Source organism: Lissotriton helveticus, chromosome 6 (genome assembly GCF_964261635.1).
Source record: "Lissotriton helveticus chromosome 6, aLisHel1.1, whole genome shotgun sequence".
Classification (NCBI taxonomy): Eukaryota; Metazoa; Chordata; class Amphibia; order Caudata; family Salamandridae; genus Lissotriton; species Lissotriton helveticus.
This window is the reverse complement of record NC_136067.1, coordinates 1,826,152,159-1,826,178,878: the sequence shown is the minus strand read 5'-3', so window position 1 is coordinate 1,826,178,878 and position 26,720 is coordinate 1,826,152,159.

The window sequence follows — 26,720 nt, the reverse complement described above, 5'->3', positions numbered from 1 at the left end:
GGTGGGATACTGAATCAGAGTCTGAAGGGGCTGAGGCTGCCAAGAGAGAAAGAAGTTTTGGCAGGTTGGCATTTTTCCAATTGCGGGCCCTAATGTTCGTAGGACGAGGAGGGCGGTGAAAACTGGGCAGATCAACTGAAAAAGAAATAATATAATGATCTGACCAGGTACATGGAGTAATCAAAGGAGGGTCGATATCAAGATTAGCCGACCAAACTTGATCGAGTGTGTGTCCCTTACAGTGGGTAGGGCTAGAGATCAGTTGCTGGCAGTTCAGACTGCTAAGGGTTTCAGTAAAACGTTCAGACAGTCGACTTTCTTGAGGGTCATTGGGCCAGTAATTAAAATCACCCAGGATAAGAATCCTAGAGTGATTAATAAGAAGCTGGGAAACCATGTCCCCGACTGACTGGGAGAAAGAAGGCATGTAGGAGGGAGGTCTGTACATGAGCACACAGGTAAGGGAAGTGGTGACAGAGCGAAGCTGTATAACAAGAGTCTGGGTATCAGGAATAGGAGTGCAATCTAAGGTTGAAAAGACATATTCCTTGCGAATAATAGCGGCAACTCCGCCACCGGTTTGCCCCCTGGGACGGTCAACATGTAGTATATAGTACCCGTTAGGGATAGCAGCTAAAATGTCAGGTACTGAGTCCTCGGTCAGCCAAGTCTCAGACAGGAACAGAATATCTGTCTCAGTATCATCTAATAGACGATAGATGTCCAGTTGGTGTCTCATCAGGGAACGCGTGTTTAAATAATGAATGGATAAAGTGCAAGACACAGGGGTTGGAGGGGAAGAAATAAGGGATACAGAAGGTAAGGTAAAACTAGGTGACGGGGCGAGGGAGGTGCTTGAAACGCGAGCAATGCCACACGCCTGGGCCCTTCTGATGGCTTCAGGCGGCAAAGGGACATTGTGTTTGAGGGAATAAAGGTCCTGCGAGGAATATGAGACTTTTCCGGCAGAGTGTAAGGCCGCAGGGCGCAATCGGCCGCGGACGGGCGCAGACGGGCAGGACTTTGGCTTGACTTCGGCGCGACATCGGCGCTCCCGCTGCGCTCGTCCGCTGCGCTTCCGCCATACAGTCATATTATGGATAAGGGACGTAAAACCACTAGACCGCTGACCTGCGCTGAATGCGTCAGGGCGGAAGTGGATCAAAGAAGGAGGCGGGGAATGGCGCTCACCAGTTCGACCCTCCGCGCAAACGGCACACAGCCGGGGCGGAACGGGGTCTGGAGCGGAAATAACAGGTAGGTTGCTCAAAGGAGCCAAGCAAGTGCAAATAGCGATTAGAAAATGACACAAAGTTTAAAAAACACAAACACGATAATAATTGCGGAGGAGCCGCATTAAAAGCTAGTAATCAGCAGTGAATGATTAGCAACACGATGGCAGCCTGAATCGCCGCGTCTGTCAACTGTGTCCCGCGTTTGGCCCCATTAAATACTCGAGGTCCAAAACCACTAGACCGCTGACCTGCGCTGAATGCGTCAGGGCGGAAGTGGATCAAAGAAGGAGGCGGGGAATGGCGCTCACCAGTTCGACCCTCCGCGCAAACGGCACACAGCCGGGGCGGAACGGGGTCTGGAGCGGAAATAACAGGTAGGTTGCTCAAAGGAGCCAAGCAAGTGCAAATAGCGATTAGAAAATGACACAAAGTTTAAAAAACACAAACACGATAATAATTGCGGAGGAGCCGCATTAAAAGCTAGTAATCAGCAGTGAATGATTAGCAACACGATGGCAGCCTGAATCGCCGCGTCTGTCAACTGTGTCCCGCGTTTGGCCCCATTAAATACTCGAGGTCCAAAACCACTAGACCGCTGACCTGCGCTGAATGCGTCAGGGCGGAAGTGGATCAAAGAAGGAGGCGGGGAATGGCGCTCACCAGTTCGACCCTCCGCGCAAACGGCACACAGCCGGGGCGGAACGGGGTCTGGAGCGGAAATAACAGGTAGGTTGCTCAAAGGAGCCAAGCAAGTGCAAATAGCGATTAGAAAATGACACAAAGTTTAAAAAACACAAACACGATAATAATTGCGGAGGAGCCGCATTAAAAGCTAGTAATCAGCAGTGAATGATTAGCAACACGATGGCAGCCTGAATGGCCGCGTCTAAGTTTAGCACCTTAGCTCCAACGCAGGCACCCTTGCAGCCGTGCAAGGATGTCTGCCTGCAGGGGAGGATTGTTTATGTGCAGGAAGGTGTTCCTTCCTGCACATAAACAATCCTAGAAATGCCATTCTGTTACTTTCATGTGTGCTGCTTCATGCAGCACACATGAAAGTGACAAAATGGCATTTTTTTTAAAAGTTTGTTTATCTGCAGGAAGGGACACCTTCCTACACATAAAGAAACAATGGCATTTTGCTCTTTCCATGTGTGCTGCACAAGGCAGCACACATGGAAAAACCAAAAACAAGGAGAAATAATGCATTTCTCTTCGTTTCGCCATCTTAATACCAGTTTTTACCTGGTCTTAATTTTGGCGCTGCCTCCTATGTACACCACCCTTGTACATAGGGGGCAGCGTTAAAATGAATGGGTGTTGCGGTGGAACGCCCACCGCAACCAACACTCACTGCCACCCTTTTCACGCTTACCATAGCATGAAAGGGACCCTATTGTACAAGGCAGCGTTAATGCTGCCTTGTACATAAGGCACAGCCCCTATCGCCACCACAACATCACCACCATAGGTGACATTGTAGTGGTGATAGGGGCTTGTACATATGCCCCAGTGTCCTGTGATCACATTTTTTGGTCGATTCTTACCAGACAGGGCAGCTAGTTGATTTGCCAAAGATATCGTAGGGACATTCCGTAAGCTTCTCTGGGAATGCATTGGGTCATTGCGTACCATTGGCTTTGTTGTTCCTAACTCAAATTTGCTTGCTTCCTATTTCCTGGTTTTATTTTTTTTGAGCTGTCCAGCTTGAGTTTGTCCCTTCCTTGGAGCACAGCTTGTTTACCAGGGTCCTTTGAATTCTTCCACCAGAGCTCTTTTCTGTAAACAGGCCTAAAAATCTTGGGGCATATTACCAAGGGCCATTATCGCCGCTTTAGCGCGACTTTTTCCCGCTAATGCGGCGATAATTTCATCGGCCTATTACCAAGCTGTCGCTAACACCAGTTAGCGACAGCTAGTAGGCGATAGCGGGCATTTAGGGGCCCACTTTGCATGTCATCGATAATTATCGCTAATGACATGCAAAGTGGGCGTGCCAAGATGTTAGCGACTGAAAACAGTCGCTAACATCGCTATCTCCTATTATCTACAAAGGCGTAGTTTTGGAAATATTCGCGCTAAGCGCGAATATCTCCAAATGATAACACCTGCCCAGAGCAGTTCTTAGCCATGTTATCCAATGGGAGGTGGATAACATGGCTAAGAGCATTGTCACGATAATGTGTGAATTTCGCTGTATTTCTAGCGATATTCACGCATTTCGAATGATTTTTATTGTTTCTGAGATAAACCTTGATGATAGCAAGGTATCTCAGCGATAAAAATCATCGTAGCGCGGCGATAAAATTATTCCCGCTAACCCTGCTTAGCGATAAATATTGCTATTGCTAGGTAATATGCCCCCTTGTTCCTATTTTGTCACATTCAGAAAGAGAGGCCTAAATTCAGGCTGTGTCTTCTGAGGGAGTTTGGTGTTTGCTTTTGTTCCTATGACTTCAAAGTGAGAGGAGTTATGTGACAAAATGTAAATGTCTGTAAATAAACTGTGCAGATATTTCAGTATTTTTCTAAACTAGGAGATCACCAACAAAGCACTTTGTTTGGTAATTCTCATGTACGGTACAAACAAATACTTTAATATGATCAAAAAATCAATACGCTAGGTGATGACATTTCCACACATTATCGATTGTGCACTGTATTGTTTTATCAGTAAAACTGTATGTCTGTGCAAATGCAATAGTCATTTCAATTGAAAATGTGTTATCTGTAATAGCAGTGCGTTGGCACACCATGCATGCTCCACTTGATACCACTCCACCTCACTGCATTCTACTCTGCACTCCTCTCCTCTTCACCACTCTACTGTATGCCACTGTACTCTACACCTCTCTTCTCTACACCACTGTGTTCTTTGCCACTGCAATCTCCACCACTCCAGTTTAGGTCAATACACTGTACTTTGTACCACTCCATTCTACGCCAATGCACTCTTTGCCAATTCACTTTACGCCACTCTAATTTACTCAGCCCCATGGCATTCTTTTCATTCTACTCTATGCCACTCCATTCTATGCCACTCTAACCCACTGCAATCTACCCTGCAACACATCAATCTACCCCGAACCCAATCCACTCTGCTCCACTTCAATCTACTCTATGCCACTTCACTCTACGCAACCGCACTCTATGCCACTCTACTCCACCCTACATGACTCCACTCTATGCCATTCTGCTCTATCCTACTGCACTCTACACCACTGCAATCTACAGTACACCACTCCACTATACACCACTCTACTCTGTACCACTCTACACCACTGCACGTTATGCCACTCTACTCTAACCACTGTGCTATATCCCACAGCATTCTATGTCAATGCACTGAACACCACTTAGCTCAAAACCAATGCACTTTATGCTGGTGCACATTACAGCAATTTACTCCACTGTGCTCTATGCTACTATACTCTACTCTGCAACACTCTACTCTTTGTCACTACACTCTTTGCCACTCTATTGTACTCTTCACCACTGTACTCTATGCCACTGCTTTCTACACCACTCTACTCTGTACCACCTCACTCTACTTCATGCACTCTATGCCACTGTACTCTACACCACTCCACTGTACAGCACTCTACTCTGCAACACTACACCTCCCCTCTGGACTCACCACCACTCCTCTCTATATCACTGCACTGTACACCATTATACACTATTGCACTCTACTCTGCACAACTCTACACCACTCTACTGTACTCTACACCAATGTACTGTACTCCATTCCACTCTATGCCACTGCACTCTACACCACTCTACTGTAAGCCACTCTACTCTGCACCACTGCATCCTACAACACTGCACTCTACATTATGCTTCTGTATGCCACTGCACTCTACGCTGCTCTATTCTACAACATTGCAATCTACCCTGCACTACTCCACCCCACTTCATGCCACTTCACTGTACTCTGAGACAACCTACTCTAAGCCACTGCACTCTACGACACTGCACTCTATGCCACCCTACTCTACTCTGTACCACTCCACTCAATACCACTCTATGCCACCACTCCACTCTACGCCACTGCACTCTATAACACTGCACTCTATGACACTCTAATTTCCTCTGCACCACTGTGCTTTATGGCACTGCATTCTACCCCACTCTATTCCACTGCATTCTACCCTGCACCACTCCACTCTGCCCCTCTCCACTCTGCCTTGCACCACTCTACTATGAAACAATCTACTCTACGTCACTGCACTCTGTGCTTCTGAACACTGCACCACTCCACTTCATGCCACTGAAATCTACACCTTTGCACTCTATGCCCCTGCAGTCTATGCTGCACCACTCTAATCTACACAAATCTACTGTGCACCACTCCACTCTGTGCCACTGCATTCTGTCCCAATGCACTCCACACCACTTTACTTAAAACCAATGCACTCCACAGCACCCCACTTCATTCCACACCACTCCATGACAATCCACTCTACTCCATGCCGCTCTCCTTTCAGCCAATACATTTTAGCCATGCTGAAGAGTATCCACACTGGTATATAACATGGCCAAATCACATTGGCAAAGCCAGTAGCAATTGCATAGGCGAGACCTATTGGTTTTACCGATGCTGGTTTCCAGTCAGAGGTAGTTACCTGGCTTGAGAGGCTTAAAATATTGCCAAACAACAGGAGATAGACCCATAACCCTATTTGAGAGCTGGGTGAGTACAATAAAATGCAACAATGTCTCAATGGGAATCAATAGAAAAAGGTACAGATTATAACAGTAAATGAATTACACAAAGAACAAGTAATAACACTTTCTTATATTCGTATTTTATCAAAAAGAATTTATTGCTTTAATTCTTGTTATACACAGCATCAATGAAGTGTGTTTAAACTGAAAAGTGAACACATAGTGCTTGTGAAACAAAGTGATTAAACGGCGCAGATGAAACATATAAAGAAGCAACAAAAACCAGCATATAGATTGGAAGTTATTCAATACAGACATTATGCATGAGCATTGGTTTAATAAACAATAAAAGAATCATAGCATAATTAGCTATTCCAATAGGGCTGGTAAAAGGCAATGGCGTTTCAACCTTCGTAGTTCAAGGTCTACTTAAGGACATTGGTTGGTTTTATTGCCACTCTCATTAGCTTGCTTTTTATTTGTCAGCTTGTGTGGGCTTTTCTTCCTTTACTTGTGTTTGTGTTTGACGCTTCCCTCGTTCATGGGCACACTACTTACGAATAAAAGGGTGCAGTGCCACAGGCTGTTACTAGGTGTCCCTAGAATTTCCTTTATAGGTGTCCCGGGCACACCTAGCAACAGCCTGTGGTACTGCGCCCGTTCCTTCGTGAAGGACATTTCTTTGCTTACTATACTACTGCTGCCATACTTTGAAACTGTAAAACACTATTAGCATCAGTAACGCAACAGCTCACATTTAGATTAATGCAAGACCTATTGCATTGCAAATGCTTGCTAATCTCTGCCGCCTTCATCCACCACCCAGAGACTATTGTCGACTATTGAGATTAGAGCAGGTTCTGTGGTATGCATAGATCTAAAAACAAACGGAAAGGTGAAAAATGTCTTTATTCTTCAAGAAAGCAGTGCTTTGGCTGTTAATGTCTGGTTTAATGTTATTGCAACTGGCAGGGGAGAGATTGGATAATAATTGCTCACAATGAGCTGATCCACTGTAGGTTATTTAAATAAAGACATGACTATCACGTGGTTCCAATCCAAAGGCACTGTAGTAGTCTCCCATGTGACTTTTAGAATGAGTTTCAGAATGTTACTAAACTAGTCTGGGGCTAAATGTAGAATCCTTGAGGGACATGCCTCCAGGGGGGACATGACGTAATAGATTGTAACGAAGATGCCACCATAACTTGTAGAGTGAATGGCTCAAAAGAGGTCATGTTCTGTTCTACATGATTAACTACGTTGTTAGTGTTTACTATGTCAAACAAAATACAGAAAAGTTGTTCTAGTGTTGAATTGAGTGCATTTTCTTTTTTATTTCGTTAAAGAAAATATCGCTCATAAAACTACAAATTGTTTATGAATGAGGGAAAATCCTTTTATTGCATTCTAGATTAAAAATGGTTGATTATTTGAAAAAAATGTTGGTGGAACTGTGGGTCTCCTGCATGGCCTTTGCCAAATAACATGAGAATGTCTCAATTAAACTTTTTTTTGTTTTAAGTGCTGTGGTGTACCTTTCTTTGTTTTTGGATTATAATCCCCCTCCCCCGATTGTTTATAGTGCCTTTTGGCTTGCACTAAATCAGAGATAAAACATGGGCCACGTGGTATAGAGTCCCTGGAATAAAAGGTTTTAAATGGTACACACAAATCTGATGTATTCGTTATCTCGAGTTCATTTTCAGCACACATCTGTTCTACATTGGGACCCAGATTTACATGTAATTCACACAATGTAGTGTAGTAAGTAAAGTCATCAGTGGCTGGCACGCATCGGAGTTGGTGGGGCGGAAGAGGGGGAAGAAGTGGGGGGTAACGGGAAAAATAAAAAAATAAAAATTCTACCTCTTACCGCTTCCTTGTCTCTGTAGTCCACCCTCGCTCGGCCTTACTGGAAGCACACCCTGGCGACCAGACAGCCAATCACAATGCTGTCTTAGCAGAGTTGTGATTGGTCTGAGCGGCTTGTTTTGCACCCAGACGCTCACAGGGGGCCTGGGCATTGTTTCCACATAGGCTGTAATGCAGCCATGCATGGATAACATGTGAAGAGTGCAAGACTGCTTTGGTCAAGCAGTCACTGATTACTTGAGGAGGGAGCTACCACTCTTCCCCTGCCCCCGCCCTCTAATGCAAAGCGGGCGGAAGTAGGAGAAAATAAAATGAAAATAACATGAGTTATTATCATTTTATTTTCCCTTTGTATCACTGTGAAAAAACAGCGGGCCGACGCTCCTCCGCCTTAGCGGAGGAGCCGCCACTGAGTAAAGTTGCTGCACTGCATTGCATGAAAGGGAGAGAGCAGAGCAGTGTCCTATCAGCTAGGATGTGGCGCTGTTCTGCTCTCTGACTGCTCAGGACCTCTTATGGCTGTTAAGCAACAACAGTCTTGCAAAGGTGTCTGTGTTCTGTAAAGCATAGTTTTTCTACTGGAAGGGGACAGTGTCTGTGTATTCCAAGTGCCAGTCCCTGTTGCCACCGCAGTCATCATGCGCACCTAGGGTGGGGCCTCCACTTCCAGTCATGACAGTGTGGTAGGTACCATAAAGTCTCTGGTGCTAAGCCTTGAGAAAAAGGCAATCTGCCTCAGTTGTGGAGCCCCCGGCAACAGACGCTGCCCCCACTCAAATCTGAGGGTGGAAGGGTGCAGCCCATCTGTGCATTGATCAGTCTAGTCTTGAGGGCGTGAAGGATTTACAGGGCTGACAGCCATGGAGCTCACAGGGACAGTGACTTACTCCGGCCACCTCTGGAGCCTCCTGTGCAAAGTCTTTGGTCCACATTCTGGGTTCCACTGGCTGGAATGGGAGATAACATGCATTCTCTTGTATGGCAAAATGGCATCATTTGAAAACAGGGCATCGTATCCCTCTCTCTCTCAGCAAAATATGCCAGGTAATTAACGCCTTGACTGCGGCAGGAATTCCAGCCCTGTGCTGAACATTCCAATCGCGGGCGTGGTCGTGACGGAACCCAGCAATCATGCGCACAGGCCACCTGTGGCTCATGATGGCTGGGTTCCGTCATAAGCATAGAACGGGTTAAAGTCTTTCAAAATTTGCATTCAGAAATCGAGCAGGTCCAGACAGTATTTACGCAGAACTGCCAAATCAGGAGTAAATATACATTTGTATCCAACTTGACACTCCATGCTGCACTGAATGAGGCCTGATATCAGAACTACTTGGAAAGAACTCTGCAATTCAATTGATTCTGTGTAAAGTTAAGCATAAGTTTTGTTCTGCCAAAGACCACTGGATTGATCACAGGAACTCAAACTCTATGACACCATCTGTTCCTTTAGCACCATTATCCTGTTTATATTGAATGAACTAGTGCAAGCTTTATGGATTGCGGCCTTTCGTTGTAAAATGTAGGCTGAACCTTTTAACTCCTATAAAAATTGGAAAAAATCACAAACTTGTTTTAACCTGAATGACAATCACATATTGTTTGTTGAGTTAATCGCTTTATTCCTTCGTTACTCCTCTATGTGCTCATAAACTGAACAGGCAATGGCATGCTTGGATCACTATAAATCACCAGGGCACTCATTGAACCTTGCCAAATGTCCTTTTAAGTCCAAAGTGTAACAAACAACAGACAATGCAACCTTATGAAAATTCAAAGTGTAAAATTCCTCAGCGTGGCCAGGTACATTGTGTGCTGTCTGCGGCCATGGGCTCCACTGTAAAGATTGCCTTCTTTTGCCTTCTTCCACAACACGTGTCCTCCTGTCTTTGCTCAAGATGTCTGTATTGAATGCTATTTCTTTAAGGGTTTTAAAGTTTTTGTTTTACCAGAATACAGGAGTGCCCTCTATTATATATTGTCATTCACAATAATACATATTGCTGGGTGAAATCGCAGCCACGATAAAGGCACTATACACAGAGCAGACGTGAACACTGACATACCGTGCCTGCACTGAGGAGAGCGCATTAGTAAAAAGAGAGCCTCCGTTTGATAACATGATTTGTCTTTGACTGGAGGTGAATAAGCCTCAGTTTCAAGAAGGTACAAGCATACCCCCACATGTAGGTACAGTGTGTTTCTGCACCTGCCTGCAGGAGGTTGCCTCAGGTGCTCCCTGTGGCCCCTGCGACCTTCTCCCAGAGAGCTGTCTCAGGCGCACAGGGTGCTACCATCTGTGCGGCGCACAATTAGTACGCCCCCTGGCGGGGTCTTTGATATTCAGCCTGTGTCTATGAAAGGCAAAAAGTTTCCTTGCAGCATGGCAAGCTTTCCAGAACTGTGTGCATGACTTCTGATGTTTAACAAATGCAGCCATGCAATACTATAGTGAAAGAAACAAAGGACTTAAATATCCAAATTGTATTAAAAAGAGAACTATGCCTTTTCCCTTCCCCCTTTTTATTTTTCAGTGAGTAATTGTAACTTTCCCTTCCCCCTTTTAATTTTTCATTGAGTAATTGTAATGTTGTTAACTACTGCAATCCATTTGATGCTTTTGTATCTCTATATTATAATTAGGTATTTTCGCTGAATAATATTTTTCTGTATTGGCTTTATGTTATGCTTAATATGAAAACTCAATAACATCTTTTGAACATGAAAAAGAGAGCTATGATATGTCAAACGCTACAAAAGTCATTTGAGTTGAAGGATATTCAGAAACACATTGATTGAACTCAAGCATTTACTGTTAGTCAATTAGAAAAGCAACAAAGTCTCTTCACTAGACCTGTGCAACTCATAAATACCAGGAGAAGCTGACCATGGAGTGTACATAGTCTAGTAAGTATAGGGACATGGACCAGGTAAGAACTTTACCTTTTAAGTGAGAGAGTAAAATGGATGTGTACGCTTGGTCCACCAGGAGACAGAATGGGAAACATCATTTACCACGAAGGCATTACCACTACTCACGTTTACCACGTGACACTTACCACGCAGGGTGCCTTCCACGCAGGGTACCTTCCACGACGTCTTTACCACGGGCTAGGGGGGAGACGTGGTATTCCTTCAAGTCGATCTGCGTGGGCATGGGGGGGCAGAGGGAGGGGGGGGGGTTCGGAGGGGGGCTGGGGGGGGTCTCCCCCCCCCCAAAAATAACAAGCAGGTTACTTTAACAAAAAAACGAACATAAATTTAAAAGAAAGAGGAAAGAGCCTCCCCCAAAGACGTGCCGTGTACGTCAAAAAAGCAGTCCTTTTTTTATTTTGGTATACGTGTTTTGACGCTTGTTTCAAAGGAGGATGGAAGTAAGGGCTCGTGGAGAAAGACGTGAAGGTAAGACGTTGCAACGCGTAGTAAAATGCTACGTTGTAAATACCAGCGTGGTAAAGCCACTTGCGAGGTAAAATTCGCGTGGTAAAGCCATGCGTGGTAACTGAAATCGTGGTATAATCATATATTCAGACAGAATATGAGAAGGAGCTGTCAACCTCAACCGCAGTTCAAAGGTTTCGTTAGACTATTGCAGGCTTGAATACAACTCTGAAGCGTATGTAGGTCGAGTGGGGGCTAGTTGCATGATGTACCTAATTCAGAATCTAGGAGGTCATCTAGGAGGTATAGTTTTGAAAATTGCTCTGAACAGGTTGTGCAGAGATGAGACTCCTGAAAGTGTGTTATTCGAAATGGTCAAAGCTTTTTTCAATATGTGCTCCGATTGATATTCTGATTCATTACAAATTCCCAACACAGTAATTCCACTTCAAGGCAGCTATAAACTCGGTATAGTGATCACATATCCTCACAGTATTTCACCTTCAACTTCTTCTAGTTTTCACTCTGGTGGCAGAGGCATAATCTTTGTGCTTATCATCTCAGGCCTGCTGTCCGCATTCCTGTCTAGTTGGTTGCCTTATGGGAGATCCTATGTCTGCATACATGGTCTTTGGAACTTCCCTCAATTGTACAAGAAAGTATGATGCTTTGGTGCTGGTTTAAATATCTAAATTTGTCAGATTATTTTGTTTTACACTGGCTCCTGTAGCTGCAGCATGTTGATTATGAATGACACTGTCCAATGATAGCGCAGTGACCTCTGGTGTGCGCTGGGCATTTCCTGCAAGTGAAGCATCTTCTTTGGTTTTCTGTGCTCAACACACTGTGGATTTCCCAGGCATTAAAAGCAAATTCTTTCCCTCGTTTGTTTCAGCCACCACAGATTTTTGGTAACTGCAACCAATGATGCATGGAATGCTAAATGATTCAAACATCCTCCCCCAGTCAAGAGATCTGGGTTAACTTAAATCCATTGTTCTCCACCCCAGTTTGGACCCAGCCATATGCAAATCAGTCTTGGCCCTGTGCCTCATGGGAACAGTCCAGACCGAACTGCCAAGGCAGGTCTTCCTGGACTGGAAACAAGCATCCTGGGACCAGTTTCGGGTTATGTCAACCTTCATCAGCCAAGCTAGGTTGAATCCAGTGGCACAGTGAGCAAGGGACCCACATTTGGGCATACCCAGTCCACTTAGGGAGAAAATTGTAACTGCAACAAATCATGGACGGAATGCTGAATGATTAAAACATTCTCCCCCAGTCAAGAAATCTGGGTTAAATCCATCGTTTTTTTGCCCACTACGCCACCCCAGTTTGGACACAGCCATATGCAAATCAGTCTTGACCGTGTGCCTCATGTGAATAGTCCAGACCAAACTGCACAGCCAGGCCCTCCCAGGCCGGGAAACAAGCATCCTGGGGCCAGTTTCGGGGCATGTCACCCTTCAACAGCCAGGCTAGCTTGAATCCAGTGGCACAGTGAGCAAGGGACCCACGTCTGGGCATACCCATCCCACTTAGGGTGAAAATTGTAACTGCAACAAATGATGGACAGAATGCTGAATGACTCAAACATTCTCACCAAGTCAAGAGATATGGGTTAAATCCTTCGTTCTTTTGCCCACTACGCCTCCCCAGTTTGGACCGAGCCATATGCAAATCAGTCTTGACCCTGTGCCTCATGGGAACAACCCAGACCGAATTGCCAAGCCAGGTCCTCCTTGGACCGGAAACAAACATCCTGGGACCGGTTTCGGAGTATGTCACCCTTCATCAGCCAGACTAGCTTGAATCCAGTGGCACACCTTTTATATGTGATTTATGTCTATTGTTGTGAAGTCACTTTTATGGTATTTTACTCATGTAAAACCGAATAAAGTATTTGAACTGAACAGTGGCACAGTAAGAAATGCCACTGGAATCCTGCTATCCTGGCTGAGGAGGGGAGAAACCCTGAAACCGGTCCTAGGATGCTTGTTTCCAGTCCAGGGAGGACCTGGCCTGGCAGTTCGGGCTGGACTGTTCCCATGGGGCACAGGGCCAAGACTGATTTGCTTATGGCTGGGTTCAAGCTGGAATGGCATGGTGAGCAAAAAAACGATGGATTTAGGCCCAGATCTCTTGACAGGGCTGAATATATGACATTGTTCTGCATTGTGCCCATCAATTGTTGTTTTTGCATTTACCACAGAGTTTTCAGCATAACATTTGTTCCTTCTGAGTCACAGCGCTTTTTGAAGGGCTAAAGCTACCATCTGATTCTTGATGAAATCTTCTCTGATTCAGTTGCAACTCAAAATATTTCATACATTATGATGGAAGTGCCAGCAAGTTCCACCCAACCACAGTTTACTCATCAGTCACAGAATTTCTCCCTTCTAGGAATCTAGTGCCCGAAGTAAAGCCAAACTTGTTAACAGGCATTGGATGATACTTGGTACTCTGGAAATACAGTAATTACAAGGTTTCTGAGACAATTGCTATGTAAAACCGTATTAGTGTTGTTATTCCAAGCAAAAATGTATACACCTTTTATTCTGGCACTCAAGGTGCCCGAACAAAGTTCAGACTTTAAGGGGCAGATTTATGATAACTGGCGCATCCCCAGGGATGCGCCAGTTATTTTGCGCCGCTGCTCCGCCACACATGGTGCGCCGCATTTACAATGCGGCGCACCATGGGGCAAAAACGGCACAGATGCGTGACGCATCTGTGCCGTAAAGGTGGCGCATTGCTGGAGTTGCATCGCAAGCGCGTGCAGCTCCAGCAAGGCTCGGGGTGCCCTATCTGACCAATGCTGCGTCAATACCTACGCCTGCTTCAAGCAGGCGCAGGGTTTTGACGCAGCATTGGCCTGAAAGTGACTGAGTGAAATCTTATAGATTTCACTCAGCCACTTTTGCGAGGCGCACCTGCCCCGGAACGCCCACCCTGCGCCGGAACGCCCACAAGTGGCGCAGGGCTTTACAACGTGACGCATCTGCCTAGATGCGTCACGTTGTAAATGGGTCGTAGGGATGCGCCACGTTTACGCCGCAGTTGCGTGACGCGAACATGGCGCATTACCAACATAAATCTGCCCCCAAGTACTTTCGATGCAGAGCATATCCACGGATTTCTAAATCGCCTTCTGCAAAACTTCTTTGGTGCACACCGAAAGGATATCTACAGAACTCCTAACCACTCACGGGCACGTAAAGGCCTCCATCAATGTTATGTGTAAATAGAATGCTTGCGTATTCCTCAGGTGATCAGAAATGATATAGTTTTTTCCTATGACAGACTCCTTATTTGTCAAGCTCCTTGCCCTAACCCCTTCTCCCATCTAGTTGCTCGAAGTATCAGGTTTACACATTAACTTCTTGGTGCCTGGGAGGTGAAAGGTGGATGCGCACACATCCCAATGATTAGTACAAACTGTGCACAGACAGTTGAGTGGGCTTATGTTTAAGATTTAGCTTCTGCTTACAACCGACAAACCGTTCACAGACAGCACCCACAAACGTCTGCCCTTCTCGAATAATCCATTTGAAGATGAAGGGCGTAATGAAGTAAAGGCTATACCATCTTTATCGGAGCGTCACTTGGCGGAGTTTTTTTTTCCAATAGAAAGATGACTCCATGATACAGCTACGTGCCTTAGTCTAGGGGTGCAAAGGGGACAGACAAGTGAAAAAGAGAAACAGAATGTTGAAAGCGGCAAATAAAAAATAAGTGGGAGGTAAATGGAATGAAAGTTAAGGAAAGACGGAAAGGCATAAATTAAGCAGGATGGAAAACTGAAAGAAAATCGAAAATAGATTAAATGAAAGCAGAAGGAAGTCAGAAATAAACAGGGGAGCAAATGCAGGGTTGGTAGACATAGGATAGAAAGGAAGAAGGCTCAAGATAAAGGAGCAAGAAGAAAAGAAGATCGAAGCATGAAATAGGAGAATAAGTAGAAAAGAGGGAAAGAAAGAAGGAGGCAGGAAAATTAAATTAAATACTGTAAAGAAAAAAAGAAATATGGACAGAAATAAATGAGTGTTGGAAAGAAGAATTGAGCATGAAAGGAAGGAAAGAAAAGACAAATGAAATAAGAATGGTAAGAAGGTAGGGAAGATGGAAAGAATGAAAGAGAATTAAAGACAAGCATAAGGAAGGAGAAAGACAGAGAGATGGACTGAAAGAAGAAAGAACAGAAGAAAAGAAAGAAGAAAAGAAAAAGATAATGAAAACAAGAAAAAGGAAATAAGATGAAAAGAATAATTGATGATGTAAAGAAAAATAGAATGAAGAAATAATAAGGAAAGCAATAGCAAGGAAAGAATGAAAAAATTAAAGAAAGATAGAAAAAAGAAAGAAAGACTGGGAAAAATGTGGCTTTTGGCCAAATGAACTAATGAAATGTGTTGTAAAATAAATGATTTGCAGTATATTTCTTTTTTCTCTTGGGAACAATTCCTAAGTAGAAAGGGTCGGCATCAGTTACTTTGCTCACTGTCTTGTGCCAAATGGTGCAAGTTAGAGGGCATTTTATTTTCTTTGCTACTCCCTCGAGCTGAATTTGTCAGATTGGTCAATTTCGGGCCTACGTTAATTGTTTAGCTAAATTCTCACATTTGTGATCAAGTGCCTAAATACCCTTTGCTGGATAAAACATGACTTACTCATACAAGTTTAATTAAAAGAGATCAAGTGGTGGCAGATATGCCGTTTTGGCCAATATCTAAAAATCTTTCACGCACCTCGTTTAGAGACTCTACCGATGCTGTTTTGGCAATAGGGGCTAGGGGAAAAAAAGCCGACTTTCGGTATGGTCCCTGGGCATTTTGGACAGGTAGTATGGTCCAGAGGATTGTCAGCCTGTTTTCCGTCTGTGATGGCCCGGGATTACCAGCTCGGTTTACCATACTCACCTGGGCCCATAAACATTCACACCTTGAACCGGTAATCCTGCTTTGACTTTCCTGCCTATCAGTTTAAATTTACTTCAGGACTCATACCTGTACACCATAACTTACCAATCCTCGTCACCTGTACTCTAAATCCTAAGGATCAAAAGGTATTAGCATAATAGGTAGTATAATTTTACCTTACATAAAATAGCCACAGACTCTGGGTAGTTTTAAACACTTTATCGAAGCAAAGATTTGTGAATCACAGTCCAAACAAGTGCAATTAAAGACTTTTCAAGTAAGAAAATAATTATTAAAGCAATAATTCTGCAAGACTTCAGAGCTACAGTTTAAGACATTGGTACCTGGCAAGGGTGAGAGAGGGAAACGGTACCTTGAATGGTGCGAGAACCAACCCTGGCCACGGTCTGGGACAAAGAATGGAGGGCTCCCGACAAATCAGGTGCCAACAAGACAGGACAGGTGCAGATCAGGACAGGTAACCTCAGCTAAGTGCAACGCCAGCGTCACACCCCTTTCTGGCTATCACTCGGACCCCGACTGGGTCATCGAATCTTCTCCCTCAGCTACCCTGATTCTTCTGACAGAGTGCTTGACCAGCACTCTGCTCTCGATTCTCCTTCAGCATACGTTGAGTCAGTGACAGGTCTGTGACAAGTCGGACAAACTCACTATCTGAGCTTACCTTAGTTATACCATTTCCAGGGCAATGTACCACCCCCCAGTGTTGCAAATTCGTGTATTAACTTTATTTGATTGGTCAGAAAGACAAGGAGAGGTCATCACACCATACCAGTATGAGATCATTTCTTATTAAATAAAGTTGATCAATGTTCCCGACCAAAATGTACTTTCCCATGAATTTTATTCTACCTACCAATATTATTTCATTTTAATATACAATGTATAACATTTGTGCTTTGACTTCCTCTGGTTTCGGGTCATAAGGTAAAGTTCTCATGAACATCGCGAGTAAGTCAGGACTTGGCTGTCATTCAATGCTATGTCTTCAAGGATCTGTGTGCTGGACTGTGCATGACCAGGGATTTTCAAAATGGAGTTTACAGCACCCTTTAGGCCCAAATACGAGCTAATAATAAAGTCAAAGAGAGACACATTAGAATGGGTAAATAAATGAATACACAGTATACTACTAACTTCGACTCTAACCCCATTAATTTATTTTAACTATTGCATTAATAGTTAAGCAGGACGAACACACTTTAATTCTAGCAGCAACATGTGCATCAGTGCGTGAGGCATGAAGCGCCCATCTTTAATACTAGTGCACAGCTGCAAGAGTTTCCCACCAAGCGACAGACACGTCACAAGTGGAGAAGTGTGGCTCACTGGTTAGAGGCGGCAGACCCTGAAGCAGAGGTCAGACCCGGGACCAGGGTTCAATTCCTGACGCGGCAGGGTCTTGAGCCCAAATATCCACGGACTCGATAATTCTCGTTTCGGTGCCTACTCGAGTCACAGGTTCACACTCTGCAGCTCTGGGCATTAGCTTGCTTAATCTCCACTACGGCCCCCCGCGGCGGGATGCCTGGCTTTCACCTTGGGGATGCCCAGTACGGGTATCTCACAGGGAAAAACCAGGACGGGTTCCCAAGGCAAGCGCCGAGATGCCTACGGGTAATCGAGCGCTATATAAGAATGCATAATAATAATAATAATAACACAACGTAGATATGGCAGATGCATGCGCAGTAAAGTCCCTGCGTTTTCGGCGGCCATTTTTGACACTCGGGTTACTGTTAGTAAAAGCACATACGCAAACTTCCACTAAATACTAAAATGTAGGGTGGTGCAAATATTAGTACTTACAAAACATGTTGGTTAATAAGTTACATGTTACTTCAAGAGGATTGAATCCGAGCAAGTTTCTTTACATATGAAACCTTGCTCCATCCGCTGTTTGGTAGGAAGGGGAGAGACGTTAGCCTTAACTTCGGGGGTTTTGAGTTACCTGTCACCTTTTTATGATAAAGCGATGCGTTGACTGGGAGCTGTCAGGACCAGGAGAACTTTTTTTGTGAGGAGAGTAGTTTGGAGCTTAGTTAAGTAGTGGGAGGACCATGGAAGTGCCAGGATTGTTGAAAAGATTCCTACATCCTTCAGGAGGAAAGGCATGAGGATTTAATTGTGGAAAGCTCGAGGGCCGGAGGCTTAGGCGGAGGCAGGGCCAAGCCGGTCAGTCGTACGTTGGAAGGTGTGTCGGCAAAAGTCTTTGCCTGCTCGCTGCCACTCCCCACGATTGCCAGGTATACAGGTGAGGCACAAGGGGGCATGGAGCCCTCTAAGAGTGAGGTGCTTTCAGAGGAGGCACCGGTGCATCATTTCACGCAAAGGGCTCGGCTGCCACGAACAGTCTTGCAGGCGCAGGGCGAGAGGAGAGGGTGGAGCAAAGAGTGCGGCCCAGCAGAGGCAGGCATCGATTCTGCAGTGCCCGCCAGTGATAAGGAGGGGGGCTCTGATATCAAGGAAGGGAAAAGAGTAGGACTGGCCTGCGTTGACTATGGCATCACAGATGGGGCTAAGAGCAACTGGGGTTTTGGTAGGATGGGATAGGGGTGACCTGAGACGGCTGATGAACCTCAATAGGGACGGCAACAACAGTGGAAAAATGGGTGCTGTAGTGAGCCACCTGGGACCCACGTGAGCCTTCACCCAGATATGAACTTGTCACATCCTCTGGCCTGGTGTGGCCAGAGGCTATAAAATAAAAGGGAGCATACAGAAGGGGGTTTGGGGGGCAGCCGAGGCAGGTCTACCGCCAGGCAGATTGGGAGGGAGAGGGACCGGCCGGGTAGCAGCCATTTAGGGTTTTGGGCTGCATTGGGATTAGCCCAATTGTAGCCCAATGTCAAATTAATAGCCCAAAAGGTATAAAGGCGTTTTTCACGCTTTCCCAGCCACCATTTTAGATTTCGTGACCTGGTGGCTGGGAGTGCTGTGCTGTTTAGGTTTTTTGTCAGGGCCTAGAAGTGTTGACTTTGCTGGTAGGACCGTTTTATTGGTTCTTGAATCGGGGTTATGACCTGTGAAGATTACCCACATGTTGGAGGTGGTACGAATGCTCAGCGAGGCCGGCTGGCTGGATTAAATCATGCAGGAGGCCTCAGGTAGCGCGTTTCCGCCGAGGCACGCGTAAGTGGGGGTGGCAGCCGCCGTCACGGCTTGTTCGCCCCCCCCCTCGAAGGATGGCGCAGGAAGAGGGCAGGCAGGATCAAAAGGGGCTTACTGGGACTACAACAAGGGATTGTGCACTCAGGAGTACTGCAGGTTTAGGCATGACTGCTAGAGTTGTGGAGGCAGACATGCGTTGGTCAATTGTTTTGGGGGAGGGCAGGGGCAGCAACAGGGGAACCAGCAGTGGCAGTCAGGGGGGTTTAGGATTGGGGGACAGCAGCCGTTCACAGGAGGGCAAGGGGCTAAGGGGCCTGGACCAAAAGGCTCATACTCCGGTTAGGACTGACAACTTAATTGCAGCCCTGCAGGATTATTGTGACATAGAGGCTAGAGAACCACTGCGGGTGGAGTTTCTAGAGGGGTTTCGACTGGGGTATGATGGACCTAGGATAAGAAGGTGGGCAGACAATTTAAAGTCAGCAAAAGAGCACCCGGACATAGTGCATGACAAACTGGATAAAGAGGTGTGTGAGGGCTGCATGGGGGGTCCCTTCGAGGATTGGCCTATAAACAATTTTCACCCATAGAAGTGGTGCCGAAGAAGGAACAAGGGCAGTTCCGCCTAATACAACATTTGTCGTGGCCAGAAGGGTGCTCGGTGAATGATTTCCTCGACGAAAGAGAGGCCATGGTGTCCTATTCATCGGTTGACGTGGCCATGTCACTGGTAGTGACTGTGGGCGCAACGGCGATGATGGGAAAGTGCGACATAAATTCAGCTTTCCAGTTGCTTCCAGTCCATCCAGATGATTGGGATCTCCTGGGTATCCATTTCAATAGTAAATGGTACGTGAACAAGGCATTACCGATGGGCTGTTCAATGTCTTGTGCACTTTTTGAATGCTTCAGCATGTTCCTGCAACGTTTGTTTTCGGAACGGTCACCAAGGAGTAATACACTACCTGGATGACTTTTTCTTTGTGGACACCTCAGACTCCATGGACTGCCAGAAGGCGCTGGACAGTTTCAATGGGATCATGAGGGAACTGGACCCTGCACAGCCCTGTCCTTTTTGGGTATTGAGTTGTGTTGGACTTGGCCCTTTTGGCAGGTTCACCCCTAAACTTTTTGCTTTTAAATGTGACCTGATGTTAGTTGTTTTTGGCTTCTGCGCATTTTAACACTAGGTCCCAGTGTAAAGTGCGTGCGCAATCTGAGTACGTGTGGTGAGATTGGCCTGCCCTCCCATAGGAATGCATGGGGGATATGTGTGTCCATGGTAATTCCTGGTGTGAGAGGAGTGCAGGGGCGAGTTTGGTATATGTGAACTTGTGAGAATAAATGCTGCACAATGGTGTGCGCTGATTGAATGTGACTAGTGGGGAAGTGCCACTTTTAGAAGTTGGCATTTCTGTGTGCAGTGAATGTGAATTGCCTGTCTGGCTTGTGATTGACAGGGGCTGGCTGGTGTTCCTGGCTTCAGGAGCCAGGATGAGTCTGCCTGGGGGTGAGTAGGGAGATCTGCATGTTGATGGGAGCGAGGAGTTGCACCTGGGACCTGAATAGGGCTGTGCCTTCCCTACACAATGCTGGCTCCACCTCCTGTGGTGCATCCGATGTCCCTAGCCTGTCCTGTGACTAGGGAGAGGGGCTGAGCAAAACAAAGTGCTCCAAAACCAGTTGTAACTAGTTCTCCCCTTGCCCTACAGTTTGTGACAAAGGAAATGTGTGTATAAGAAGGGGATGTGACCCCATGTATTTTGTTCTCTTGTTCCTGACTTGAGGGGGGCCTGCTGCTGCTGGGCGCCAGGAGGAACCGCCACTGGGGACTGCCTCCCTGCTAGAGGGCCCTGTGAGCTGGCCCCTGGGCCCAGCCTTTGCCCCCCTGCACTCTGAAAGACTTGCCCCGGACTTTGTGACCCCAGCGCCTGGGAGCGCTTTATCTCTCCTCCTGAAGAGCGCTTTTATTTCCCTTGCTGAGGAAGCGCTTTATTGCTCTGAGGAGCGATGTGTTCTGCCCCAAGAGGACTGCGGAGGGCCGGCAGCGCGAAGTTGCACCTTGTAGGATTCCCCCCACATTGTGCTTTTCAAACACCCCTAGCGGGTGCCCACCCCGCCAGGGGCTTTGTGCCATTATTTTGGTACCCCTAGCGGGTGCCCACCCCGCCAGGGACTGTGTATTGAAATGGGAGCCTACCCCATATGGTGCTGCCTCAACGCCACAGCCCGGACTTAGCAGGAAGTCAGGCAAACCTCTGGGACGACATGGGTGGGACCGCAAGCGGAAACAGGAAGCGGACGGGAGCCCAACCCGCGCTCCTGCACACGGAGGGAGATTGCCGCATCCTCACCCGGGGCTCCCGAGAGCGAGGGAGAGCCCCGTGGGAAGCCGAGAGTGGTGAGACCTGAGGGCGGGGCTCCTGTATTGGAAGTAGGAGCCCCACATCCTGCACGATCCCTTGAGGCTTTGGAGGCTCCACGAAGAAGCTGCAGCCGCCTGTGAGCAAGGCAGAGGGGGGCCTGAGGCACATTGTCGGTGGCTGCCCCACCGCCTAACAGCCCCGTGCAGCCCGGACCAAGGCGAGGACCCCACCGAAGGAACAGGCCAGTAAGTCGAGACAGGCTGGGAGGGGCCTCCCTGTGTGCGGCCTAGCTTCTGGACCCGGCAGAGTGACACGGCCTCTGTACTGAGTGGGCCCGCCGTTGCTGGCCGCTCCAACGTTGGGGGCATGGTTGATTAAAGGGCCCCAGTGGGGGTCCCAAGGGCCAGTGGTGCCACCCTTTACCTTTGTTAGTGCCCAAGTGTAGAGCTGACCTCCACAGCAGGGCTGCCATTGAGGGCCGCTGCAACATCTGTGGCAGATTCATTTTAAGAGCCAGAGGGCTCCAACAGGGGGCACAGTGATCTCCAGAACCTAGATGGCTCCAGCAATGGCATACTGGTTTTAAGCGGGCCCAGAGGGGTCCAGGCTGTTCCCCTGTTGTGTGGCCATTATTCACAGCTGCCCCGCTTGTGAGAGGGTAGCTGCAACATTCTTGGGCACAGTGAGTGCCAGTGCCCACACCTGGATATTTTTACAGCTGTGCAGCAATTAGTGGCAGCTGCCACGTTTAGGCCTGTTCTTTTGCGTGGTTGCTTTTGGCTGAGTGCGCAGCCGGCCCTGACTTTTGGGACAGAGGGCGTTTGAGCCCCATGGAAGGCCAGTTGGCCTGGGGTCAGTACCTAAAGTGATTCTGGCACAAAGTGATTGCATCCTGTGTTTCAGGTCTATTATGTTTTATGCCTATGGCGGAATGTATGTATGCACCCTGTGTTAGACCTCTAAATGTGATTTATGATTAGGAGGTTGTCTGGCCTAGTATAGTTTATGCTAGTAAGTTTGTGTCACTGCGTGACCTATGCCTAAGGTGATTAGTATTGCGTAGTGTGTTCCTACCTTTTACCAGTAGTTACTGGTTGTGTTCTACAAGTATTATTTTGTTAACAATTATCCACCAAGCACTCTTGATTAGTTCAAATAACACAGAATAAATGTTCATGTATCTTTAATTTCATCTGTTCATCAGATTCGTGATCACGAATCTGATGAACAGATGAAATTAAAGATACATGAACATTTATTCTGTGTTATTTGAACTAATCAAGAGTGCTTGGTGGATAATTGTTAATGTTTAGTCAATGACGCTGTATTAAGTAGTGGTAACCTACTTTTTCCACTTTGAGCACCAGTTATACACTAATTGCATTTACGTTTACTTATACACGCAGTGCGCTCCATTATAACTGTTACCAGTTTAGTAAAAAAAGTATTATTTTGTGCTTCAGTTATTCTATGTTCTACATCCACTACTTCTAATAAGTGCTGATTCTGACAGTGGTCCATGTGGCCCTGTCAGGTGTATATAATCCCTTGTAAATACTCCCCAGTGCCAGTTGGAACAGTGTATATGTGTGATTATGACCTAATGTGTCTATGGCAATACAAAGGCTATTTTATATATAACCTTGTGTGGAGTTCCCTTTTGTGGTGTGCCCAGTGTGTTGCTGCTGTCAGTGTGTGTTGCGCAAACACTTTACACATTGCCTCTGGGATAAGCCTGACTGCTCGTGCCAAGCTACCAAGGGGGTGAGCAGGGGTTATCTTGGTGTGTAACTCCCTTGCCCTGACTAGAGTGGTGGTCTCTGCCTGGCTTTGGCGCAAGCCTTAGCCAACCAGAGAACCCATTTCTAACAAGTTGGACTCTCACTTGATGGAGGTTCGCCTTCCGGCAGACAAAAAGCAGCAAATGTTGGGGCTGCTGATGACAATGTTGTCGAAAAACAAGGTCACTGTAATGGAGATTCAGGTGCTGTTGGACCACCTTAACTTTGCTTGCAGAGTGGTGAGAGTAGGGAGGACGTTTTGTAGGTGACTAGGCGGGGCACTAACAGGACAGAGACCGCCGCATCATCATGTGTGTCTGTCTGCAGGGGTGAGAGAAGACTTGCGAATGTGGCAGTTTTTCTTGCAGGTTTTCAATGGCATCCCCTTGATGCGGGAGGGTGACATAGTTTGGGATGTGCACATTTTTTCTGATGCAGCAGGGAGCAAGGGCTTTGGACTTTACTGGCAAGGGAAATGGTGTGCGGAGCAGTGGCCTCCAGAGTGGGTGGGGGCGGCAGGAGCATAGCATTTTTAGAATTCTTCCCTCTGGTGGTTGCGGTCACACTATGGTGAGACGAGCTGGCTCACAAAAAGGTGACTTTCAGGGTTGACAACGGTAGTAGAAATTGTGAACCACCAGTCGGCCAGGGATGAAAAAGTCTTGAAATTGCTGAGAGTGTTTGTGTTGGGTTGCTTACAGCATGATATTGCCTTTTGCGCAGTGCATGTGCCGGGTGTGGACAATGACATAGCGGATGCTTTGTCTCGTTCACAGTGGGGGCGATTCCGAGGGCTAGCCAAGGAAGCAGACAGGACCCCGAACAGCATGCCGCAGCATTTGTGGTACATAAGCAACACAGGATGTTGCAGCTGGTTTTAGGGTCTCTTGCGCATTCCACGAAGACAGTGTAGAGGACAGCATGGGAAGAATTTTTGCACTCAGGTGCTAAATGGCAGGTCTCACCAGCGCTCCGACGGGAAGATGTGATTCAGTTAATTTTAGATTTGATTGAGAGGGGACACTAGGGTTACAATCGCGGGCAAACTGGCAGGGATTGCCTTAGTGGGAAAACTGTTGTGGGGTTATGCGCCATCCGCAGGAAAAATCGGAACGTGGATGCTGGAAGGTTGGGCCCGGGAATGTGGCCGTGCATCCCGGATAAGGAACCCCTGTCTTAGGATCTGTTGGGGAGGGTTATTCAGATTTTGCCTGGGGTATGTACAGGCGACTATGACATTTGTCTATTCTCCACTCTGATGTTGTAGATGTTTTTTGGGGTCTTTCGGGTCTCAGAAAGGTTAGGGTGAAAATCTGGGGAGGGGCTGTTATGGAGTGAGGTGTCCCCTTTTAGGGACATGATCTGCATTTGGCTGAGGAAATCTAAGACAGATCAGAGGGGTGGGGGAAAACGGGTGTCACTGCAAGTGGCTGAACCACAGCTGACTTGCCCATATAGGTGGGGAGCGAGGTGGAGGTCCTTCGCCCCCGCCGGGTTAGTTTTCAGACATGCAGACAGGCGGTGTGCAAAAGCTTCTCAGCTTTTAGCGGTCTTGAGGAAAGCACTAAATGGGCTAGGGATTGAGGGGAAAGGTTTTGGGACACATTCTTTCAGGATTGGGGAAGCGTCAGAAGCGAGCAATCGGGGATGGGGGTGAAGGGACATCATGCAGTTGGGTAGATGGTCCTCTGATTGCTACCAGCGTTATGTACGCAGCGCACCCCGGACGTTGTAGCGCAGTTATGTTTTTTTCCCATTGTTCATTCATGTTTCTTGTTTCAGGTTCGATGATGGGTCCCCTCGCCAGGGAGATGTCTATCTAGATTGTGGGACATTCCTTTGTGAAGTGGGCACAGATCCAGGCCTGCACCAGTTATTTTGGGGAAAACCTTGGTTTTAATAAAGATCTGTTTAGAGTTTATTGGAGGGGAAAGGTGGGTTATGCGTTGGAAGGAGCTGCTACAGGTTTTAAATGGGATTTTAGTGGCTGGTAGCTGCCCTGACGTGCTGGTTATTCATCTCGTGGAGAATGACATAGTAAAGGAAACTGGTTTGGCATTGATGAGACACATGAAGCGTGTTTTGGCTTTGATACTGCAACACTGGTCTGGTTGTGCTGTCCTATGGACAGAATTTGTTCCTTGTAGGGTCTGGAGAGGAGCAGTAAATTCCGGGAGCAGTGAACAAGGCCAGGAGAAAGGTAAATACGGAAATGGTGTGTTTTTGTAGACATTTTTTTTTTTTTTTTTTAAAGTTTCAAAAACCTTTATTGTGGTTGAAAGCACGGTACATCAATGCAATGTGATCAGGCATTTATACATAGTTTGTTTGAGCATATTAATAGCATCTTCCCATGCTAAACAGTGTCCAGGTATAAGTGATTACAAGAAAGGCCATACAGTAAATGCCCCTAACTCCCACCCACCCAAAATGCCCCTTAATGAAACAGTTCAAGAACGGTGTCCGAAGTAGATAGCATAGATTAATCTTGCAAACTTAGCCTGAAGAGGGGGAAGACCCCCCACGTCCCACAGATGACAGTACTGCCACATAGTCCGGTGGCGATAGCATACTAGTAAGTACACCAGAAGGAGATCGCCAGTAGTCCACAATAGTTCAGGCCAGTACTTTCCAGGGCCTTTCACACATGTAATGGTCATAAAAGGAGCAAGTATCAAATACATATAGCATCAAGCTCACTCAGTAGACGATAATGATGCACAATCATTGGTCATTTCTTCCCCCTCCCGCCCGGTCTCCTCCTCCGCCTGCAGCCTAAGGAGGTACGTCCTGAACGGCGCCCATATGTCCTTTGGCTGCGACTTCAGGAGTAAGAGTTCAGCGTAATCGTGCAATCTTTCCTGCCATGTGGTCATGGATCTGATCCAGCATTTAAATTTGGGGGCACGCCCTCGTCCCCATCGGCAAGCAACTAAACGCTTGGCAAGTAAAAGACTGAGGGCTAAGAATTTCCTGTGAATGGTGGCGACGGATTGTGTCAGGCCCAGTAGCGCCTGAAGTGGGCATGGGGTCATGTTCACACCTAGCATGTCAGCAAGACCATGAAAAACCAGTTCCCAGTAAATGGCAACCTGGGGGCAGGACCAAGCAAGGTGAAGGAAGTCAGCACCAGCAGCGCCGCAGCGTAGGCAGCAGTCTGATTCGCGCAAGTGAAATTTATGTAGTCTGGCAGGTGTGTGGTATGTCCGATGGAGAAATTTGTAGTGGATTAGCCTCAATCTATTGTTACCGGTAATTACTTGCGTTTTTATACAGCTGGTTTCCCATTGTTCATCAGTCAGCGGTTCGACCAGGTCTCTATCCCATTCTATTTTGGTCCTCGGGGTAGCGGAACTGGGTGTG